Source organism: Sarcophilus harrisii, chromosome 3 (assembly GCF_902635505.1).
Source record: "Sarcophilus harrisii chromosome 3, mSarHar1.11, whole genome shotgun sequence".
Taxonomy (NCBI): domain Eukaryota; kingdom Metazoa; phylum Chordata; class Mammalia; order Dasyuromorphia; family Dasyuridae; genus Sarcophilus; species Sarcophilus harrisii.
In genome coordinates, this window is record NC_045428.1 from 484514123 (window position 1) to 484523971 (window position 9849).

Genomic DNA, 9849 nt, shown 5'->3' on the forward strand with positions numbered 1-9849 from the left:
AAAAACCTATAATTAAAAAAAGAAAAAAAAATCAAGATGTTGAAAGGAATCAAAAATTAACTCACAGATAGTGAGAGACTGGAGATGATAGAGAAGGGGAATTACTTAATAGACAAGCACACAATAGAGATGAGAGGGAATGGAGCCAAAAGCACAAGTATAGGATTTAGCCTTCCCAAGAGGATTGCATGCAGGTGAAAGTGCTAGGAATTAATTTTAAGTTGTAAATGAGTTTCTCTCCATTTGTACCCCAACTCTCATCTATAACTTTGTTATTCCTACTGAATACCACATTCTTTGAATACCACATCCTCCAAGTTTATCAACTTCTTCTTATCAACTTCAAAAACCTCCAAATCCCCTCTCCCTCAACCACTTAGAATTGTGTGTGTAGTTACACCTTAGAAGTCATAACCACCCAAAATTCTTTTGTTCCAGGATCTTGATTTTGAAATTCCCCTTTCTGATTATAATCCCCTCTGCTATCTTTCCAACTGCTCCATCCTAAAGAACGGAATGTTTATCTTCATCATGACTTCTAGTCCAATTTTTCCCTTGCTTTCCTAGCTTATCACCTTTGTTATTGTTTTAGTGAATTAGAGCATTCTTTTCACAAAGTTGTTAGTAATTGCCTAGAAGCAATTTTCACCAGTAAGCTGATCATTCGGGGATGAAATTTTTGGCCATAGAAACCCATGATACAACCCAAAACATTTTATGTGACCCTTAGTCCACTTCCCACTTCTGCAGGGATCATGGCAGAAACAAAAACAGAGGGGAGGCAGAAAATACTCAGATCACATCATTTTTAGACCATTTATCATTTGACTATTGGTTCTCTTAATGTGAAATCTTTGTCAAATGATTGAGTGAACTTATTACTGGAGGAGCTACATTATATCAATCTTGACATTCTTGCTATTAATGAAAGCAGGAAAAGAAGGAAGTTGCAGCTAAATTATATAAATTGAAAGAGTCCACATGGATTCCTAGGAGGAGCAAAGAAAAGAGCATTACAGGTTTTATTCCAATGGCAACCCATTCTCCATCGAACTATCAAAGTGGTCTTCCTAAAACTCAGATCTGAAGATATCACACAGCTCTGCCCCTCAATGAATATACTCCAGTGACTCCTATTACCTCCAGGATCAAATATAAAATTCTCTATTTGGCTTTAAAAAGCTCTTCACAACCTGAACCATTCCTGCCTTTCCAGTTCTCTTATACTTTTTACTCCTCTCTACATTCTTCTAGTGACATTGGCCTCTATGCTGTTCCTCCAACTAGACACTCCACTTCCTAATTCCACACAATTTCACTGGCTATTTCCCATACATAAGATGTTCTCCCTCCTCTAGTTCTTGGCTTCTTTGAAGTTTCAGATAAAATCCATCTTTTACAAGAAGCTTTCCTCATTTCCCTTAATGCTGATACCTTCCCTTTGAAATTAACTCTGATTTATCATATATATATATATATATTAGAAAGTGACCTCTTTGATGGTAGAGACTGATTTTGCATTTCTGTATGTCCCTATTATTGAAAGCTGTGTTGAGCACATTGTGAGCACTTTTTAAAACATTATTCTGTTTATTATTTAGTCACTTTCAGCCATGTCTGACTCTTCCTGACCTCTTTAAAGAGGGAGGGGTAATCCTGAAGTGGTTTGCCATTTCTTTCTCTAGCTCATTTTACAGAAAAAGAAACGGAAGAAAAAAAAAACAGGGTTAAGTGACTTGCCCAGAGTCACACAACTAGTACTAAATATCTGAGACTGGATTTGAACTCAGGTCTTCCTGACTGCCAGGCCAATATTCTATTTACTGCACCAGCTTTAGCTACACACTTAATAAATGCTTATTGACAAACTGTTTGCTCAGAGACACCAGTAAACATTATTCTATGGTTTATTTCATTATTACATATTTTAGTAGTGATTAAGTATTTTCAAGATCATCTTAAAAATGAGTGCAGTTTATGCACCCAAATTGATTACTAATGATAAATTAGAGAAATTGGACGTCAACATACACTCTGATTTTTGATGATTTCAGTGCAAAACTGGGGAAAGATGTGGATAGGGAGAAATAGGGGAAATCATCATTCAGGAAGAAGGAATGAGAGAGGGAAAAGACATTACAATGAAGCCTTACACTTTATATTGTGAACACTTGCTTTGAAAAAAAGTGTGGTAGGCTCTGGACATGGTGAGTTCCAAAAACAATATAAAAAACGAAATAGATTCTTTCAAGAGACAGGAAAATAAATGTTATTGATATGAGATGTATCCCCTAATCAACTCTCTGTGTAAAATAGACCTTCAAAGAATTGGTTTAAAAAAAGCAAGAAGAATAATGAGAAAAAGATCTGGCATAAAATTGAAATAACTCAGTCCTGAAGCATGTAAACAAGTAATTAAAAGTTAAAAGTCAAAAATGGATAATAAAAATAACAATATAAATTGTAATAATAATATAAAGAAGTTTAATCAATGTAAATTAGTTTCCATGTTAAAGAAATCCCCAAACCCATAACGTGATTTAGTCAACAAACTTAATTACCCAGGTGAAGAAAGATGGTTGCAAAGAGGTAAAACAGAGTTGGAATATAAACTTGTCTGTAAACTCTTTTGATGAAAAGTAGTAATTATTAGCAGTATAATTTCATAAGGTAGACAGAAGCAGTAGAGGGCTAAGACACCATTTAAAGAAAGATATCCAGCTAAGTAATCATTCCATGGACATTTAAGGATAAAAATTTTTAAAAGCACACACACAAATGGGAAAAATTATAAAAGCATTATAACAAACTTTAACTATGATGGAACCACTACATTTGAATTCCAGCATCAGTATCCTGTACATACTTACAAGGTAGGCAAAAATGATACTAAAAATAATGAAGATAGGAAAAGCAGCTAAATAGGACAGAGCACATGTGGAACCCATTCAAGCTGGAGATGGCCCAACTAGGAGGGCACTGAAGAACTGACATACAAGATACCCGAGTAGGGAAGAATGTCTCAAACTTTATTAATACCTTCCCCCCAAAAAAGGCCAAGAGAAGACCACTAAGAGCTGATTTCTATGTCCACCTCCACATCTAAACAAAGTCTTTGAGAGTTATCTCTACATGAATTAAAGGCTTTTCTCGATGAGGGTATTGGCAGAAAACAAGCAGACTTCCCCAAGTGTTGCTGAATAATGGGCTACATCTTTACCATTTCATGATTGATTCAAAGATAAGAAGAATATAAGATCTCATTGGGTTTACTGTCTATAGATTATAATAATAGAATTTATACAGTGTTTACCATGTGCCAAGCACTATACTAAATGCTTTACAGTTATTTCACCTGGTCTTATTTGGTCATTGCATATTTTAATAGTGATCAAGTATTTTTAAGAAGACCATCTTAAAAATGGGTACAGCTTATACAACCAACTAATTTGTTGCTTATGATAAATAAATTGGAAATCAATATACACTGATTCTTGAATTTAATGCAAAACTAAGGAAAGATGTGGATGAGGAAAAATAGGGGAAACCATGGTTCAAGAAGAAGGAATGAGATGGAAGTAGATGTTATTATTCCCATTTTGTAGATGAGGAAACCAAGGCAAGCAGACATAACTAGTGAATGTCTGAGGTCATATTTGAACTCAAATCTTTAATGAAGCAAAGTACCACCCAACAGATTTTTTTTTAAATATGGTATCCCCCTTCCCTAAATCACTCAACATTCCTTGAAAGCTATAACAGAAACAACCTTCTTTATTAATTATCTAATCATCAACTGCAGATAATCAGATAACATCAGATTAAAAACAGTTATTAACATAATTAGCATCAGATGAGACATAAAATAAGTCATGTATGCACTTCAAAAGTAATTTCCACTGTGATGGAGTAGGTCCAAAACAGAATCCAAGTTCAATTGGGGTTCTTTGTGGGATGGTTAATTTTTCTGGATTTTTCTCTTTGTAGATGACATTGTGGAAGAGATCTATAATTACTCAAAAGTGTTTTACCTGACCATCCACACAAGAAAGACTAAGTGAATGAACAATGTCTAGTGCCTAGAGGTCAATACACATTTAACTGGATAGACAATAGAATGAGTCCATCAGTATGTATGCATAATACAGATGGATAACAACTACTGCCTGGAATTAAACAGGAGGAGGGGTATGAGAGAGATTGCCATCAAGAGTCTGCTCCTTATTATTATCATTATTCAACAATTGTGGCTGGATGGCATCAAACTATAGAACATAATAGCCATCAAAGAATTAAAAGTTATTAGCATAGGTCATATGAACATAGAACAATGGAAGGGTGTATTGTAGGTGTGAAAAGACTGCTACTGATCACTAATGAAGAACTTTAAAGAATAATAGGAATGAGAGAAGCTCACAAGGCAATTGTACAATTATATTACAGGAAAACAAGACAATCTTGTCATATGATAAAGGCAAAGGACAGCAAATAGTCTGCCAGTGTTCCCTGTTACTTAAGAGATTTTCGTTACATTTTCTTCCTAGGTAATTTAAAAAGTCTCGGATGACTTCAATTTACCAAATCTATTTTTCTTTTTTTAGCTTTAACCTATTTTTGACTTAATTTAACAAGCATTTATTATGCATTAATTGCATACTTGCCATCACAACTAAAAAGACAAAATTTAAATAGTTCTTGCCCTCAGAGAGCTACATTTTATTAGGGATTGTGACATGTAGAGAGATAGATAAATGATAAATATATGCACAATGAAATAATGGGAGTAAATAGAGAATACTAACAGCTGGGTACATCAGGAGAGACATTCTGTAGATGGCGCTTAAACAAAGCTTTGAATGAAATCAAGGATTTTAAAATGCTGCTATAAGGAGAGAATGAATTCCAAGCATCTCATGGTCTAAAGGACTGCCTATGAAAGCATGAAGATGGGAAATGGACTGCCATGTATAGGTAATGAGACATATTATAATTTAGCTGGAACATAAGTGTGAGGGTAATATGAAATATATCTTTAAAAAAAAACTAGAACTCATAACTGCAGCCATATTGTAAAGGACTTTTAATACCAAAGAGGCATTTCTGTTTCATCTTAGTGTGTGGGACAGTGATGACCCCTATCCAAATTGAAATCAGAGATTCTCAAGGTAGAAAAGCAAAAAGGATTTATTATGATCTTGTGAGAAAGATCAAGTCCCAACAGACAGGGTGTCATCAATACAGGAGTACCAAGTGTGGACTACAGAAAGTGGATTATATAGCCCTAGCATGGAATTCCTCCACCCCCTTCTAATATTTTCTCTTATTGGCTGGAAATCCAGACTAACATTCAAAATGCAGAAATCTACACAGAGACTAAAAATCTACCCTGAGATTAAGAACAAGGAAGCTAATGATACCAGCCAATGACTCACTCTTTGACATATTAGGAACTTAATACTGATGTGGTGAAAAGGAAAAGGGGGAAGGAAAAATGTATGTTTGTCTAAGATAGGCTAGCACAATTTGTTACTGCAAAGCTTCAAGTTAGAACTAGGGCACAGGTTGGGGTCACATTCTTATGAGAGATCTTCACTCCATTTATCCCATTCACTAGAGAAAAGAGAGCAGCTATTGAAGCTTATTAATCAGAGGAGTATAGTCAGACTTTTGCCTCAAGAAGAGAACTTTATTGGGTTATATGGAGGATAGATTATAGGAGGAGAAACAATTAAGAAGCTAATCTTCCAAACTCCAGTTCTGCATTTATAAATGTCTATTTATCATCTTTACCTGAATGACCCATCAATACCTCAAATTCAATATGTACAAAAGTAATTTTTTTTTCCTCCCTTGTCATTATCAGCAATTCCTCTACTCTTCCCCTTTTTTGCCCATAGCAGCAAGAAATAATGGTTTCTGAAACTGAAGTGACTTGTTAGAAGTGATTTCTCCTTGAACTGAATGAATTTTTGCTGCATAAAAGCAAACAATTATGATAGGAGTTGACATATACAAATATTGCCACATATATGGCAATAGTGGGGAAAAACTTCATTTCCCACACTGTAAAAAGGCATTGAACAGGAATTGTGAGAGAGTAAAAACACTTGGAAATTTAAAAAGTGAAGGAAGAAGAGGGGAAAGGGAAGGCAAAGAGAAAGGAGGAGGAAGAAACGAAAGTTTTCTGGACTTAACCAAGAGATCCTTAAGTGAATCTGAAGGTCCTACATGGAAATGACTATGGCAGTGGGGATATTGAACAGATATGCTAGAGGCAAGGGAAAACTGTAACCTATGACTATCAGTGGGAACAGAAATTACAAGGCACTCAATATGTAGGGACTTTCCCAGTAAATGGTATAAATCGTAATTCAGACTAGAGCATTCTGGGAAGAGGAGGGAGAACGCCTAAGGAAGCTGAATAATAAATCATTTCCTAATTATTTTCACTAACGGAGCAAAATGCCAGACCCTTCTCTGTTCATTACTGTTTTCCATAAATATCTTATGGTTAAAAAAAAAAAAAAAAAAGCTGATTAAACAGAAGATGAGCTTCCTCCAATATATTGGAAATAAGCTAAATTCAGAGACCCTCAAAGAGAAAAAGACCCTTTGGATGGGAGTACAAAATGAGCCACATGAATAATATTACTCATTGAGAATTTCCCAAGATCAAATCCAGTCCAAATGCCAAGAGTAGAGTACTTGATATTTGTGTCATATGCCAATAGCATCACCATTTCCCCAGTTACCAAGACAAAATCTTGTGGTCATTTTCAACTCAACCCTTGCTCTTTCTCCACATCCAATCACTCACCAAGCCCTGCTGATTCTACCCTTCTCAGTGTCCTTCCAATCTGTTCCTTCTTTTCCACTCCAACTATGACTACTCTATAGTTTAATCCTTCAGCCCCTCTAAAAAAAAGTAATTATATCTCTGTTTCCTTAAATGATGTTAGATGATTTTTGCTAGGCCATGCAACTAGTTAATGACAGAATCTAGATCTGTAGATTCCTAACCCTGTACTTTCCTCAGAGCCACATCATCTTTACCCCACTCCCATCCAATCTGTAGGATAATACATAATTGGATATTATAATTCCATATGAAAACCAGCCAGACAATTAGCTGTTGATCATATTTTTCCCCAGTCTCTGATGCCTAAGAGATACCACATTGAAGAACTAAAATGTTTCTAATGAGATAAATTGTTTGAAGATGTCTAACTCCTTCACTCCATTATAAAAATGAAATTTTGCGAGTTTTACCTAGCACAGGGAAATGGAACTGGTTACATGCACAGCAAGGCAATTGGTAGTTGGGTGAAAATGATTCTATAAGTGATTTGTACTAAAGGGAAATGCTCAGCAACTGTGGAATATTAGTTCTCATTTCAGTACACACTCTCTTCACTGAATAGACCTGCATTCTTCTGATATAAATGCCTTGCATGCAATTTAGATTTTAATTAGAGATGTGCTCAGATCTTAATGTGAATGTGTTTAGGTAGGAAAGCTAAAGGCTCCAAACCCAAAAGCTTGCATTTCTTACAGATGGTTTATTAAATTAAAATGTATCTCTTAACCTCACATCCTGACCCCACTGTTAGGATGATGAGTCACTGCAGCCTCAGCATGTCAGTTATACTGAGTGGTTTGCTGATCTGCTCCAGCCCAAGAACCTAACAAGAGCTGAAGCAGGTAATGCATAAGGACTGTGCTGATGTGTTATTTTTTTTTTTTTCTTCTTTGATAAAATCACCTTTATCTGATTTAGATTTCTCAACTTGATCTATTTACCTGCTACTCTGGGTAAAAATAAGACCAATCAAAGCCCTCTGCATTAACCCTATCCTGTAGACCCCCAGGGCTTCAATGAAACCGTGCAACCTATACATCATAATGTTAATAAATTTGAAATGGCAGCTCACAACACTAATACATAATGCCCTAGTGCCCTAGAGCCTTCAGGCTCTCACTGCCTGCTTTCTATAAGATGCTGGGAAGGACTGGTAAATTTCTATGAAACAGAAAAGATTTAATCTTTTCACATGCATTCCCCCCTCCATATGTATGCTTGTGTGTACGTACACAAATGGGGCAGAGAAAAAAGAGAGACAGAGACAGAGACAAAGACAAAGATACAGACTCAGAGATAGAGAGACAGGAGAGACAGAAACAGAGACAGAGAAAGACAGAGACAGAGATAGAGAAACAGAAAGACAGAGACAAAGACACAGAGATAAGCAATTTCCAATGCTGCAAAGTAATTTTATCAGGAATGTAATACTAGATGATGACGTTAAAAAGAAAAGTCTTTTTAGGTCTTTAAAGAGGCATTTAACTGGGAACTTCTGTATCTTCCAAATGTAGTAGTCTAAAACAAAACCTTAATGATCTCTATTTTTCCTCCCACCCATTATGTTTCTGAAATTTTAAACTAAACTATTCAGGGAAAACATGAATGTGACTTCTCAGTTCTTGTGGAATTAATAGCAAAATACAATGACTGGACATCTATGGAAAGAAGGAAGGGTCTTGTCCTTTGACCAAGGTGGAGAGGGACATGGAGAGATGAAGAGAGAAATTCTTCTATAGCATCAGGATACTTCATTTATCTAAAGGGGGAAAAAGCGCTATGTGTTGGGAGCCAAAGGAATCAAGTTCAACAAGAAAGCCTCATGATTTGTGGGAGGAACAGAAGATGTCAAGATTAGAGCCTCTCATCTGCATCTCCTACCAATTCATTGAGCCTCACTTAGAACTTTGTGCATTCTTATATTTTTGTAATGTTCTGGTTAGCTTTCTGGAGGTCTTGGGACCAGCCTTTGTTTCAGCAGAGTAATCACCACAAGAGTAGTCAGGAATAAAGTCCAAAGTCTTTATTGTTTCCTTCATAGTCCATCTCCTTACCTGGGACTAGCCTAGCTTTCTGAAGGTCTTGGAAGCAGCCTTGTTTTCAGCAGAATAATCACCATGAGATTAGTCAGGGATAAAGTCCAAAAATCTTTATTGTCTCCTTCACAGTCTGTTTCCTTGCTTGGGGCCTGGGCTAGCTTTCTGGAGGCCCTTCAGATGAGCCTTGGTCTCAGTGGGGAAGCAGGAGAGCCACCACAACAGTCTCTGTCTTGAAGTGTGTCTCTGGCTCAATTTGTCCCCAGTTTATATCCTCTATTACCATTACATCATTACAGTATACTGAGTATAAACCAATCATTATATCACTAGGGAACCATCATTTGTTGTAAGATTAAATTAATCACACTGAACTAGAGAACTCACATGCTAACCTAGATAATCATTGTCTTCTCTATTCCACTGAGTTAACACCTTGTTTAAATCAATTATATTGAGCCTTAAGTATATTTCTCCAAAGTTCCTGCCCTTTATATATTTTTATGATGTTCTATTCTGCACCAAAGTTATAGTATAAAATTGTACATCTGGATATGTTCTATGCCACTGGGGAATCTCAGTTGAAGTGGAAATTGGGACTTTTATCATTTTTGCATCTCACCCAGTACTTAGTATAATGCTCTGTCTATTTAGGTGTTTGATATAAATAGTTGTTGAATAAACAAATTTTGAAATGCACTGAGAAATTGATTTTCAAAATATCTAAAAAAGGGAAGATATTGAATAACTAGAAAAATCATTTGAATTGCTAGCAAAAAGACTAAGAAGACAGTGCAGCTAGGAAGTAAAGAAGCTAGAGTGCCAGACCTGGCATCAGAAAGACCTGAGTTCAAATCCAACCTCAGATACTTACTACCTGTGTGACCTTGGGCAAGTCACTTAATCTTGTTTGCCTCAGTTTCCTTTTCTGTAAATGGAAAGCCACCCTAGTAT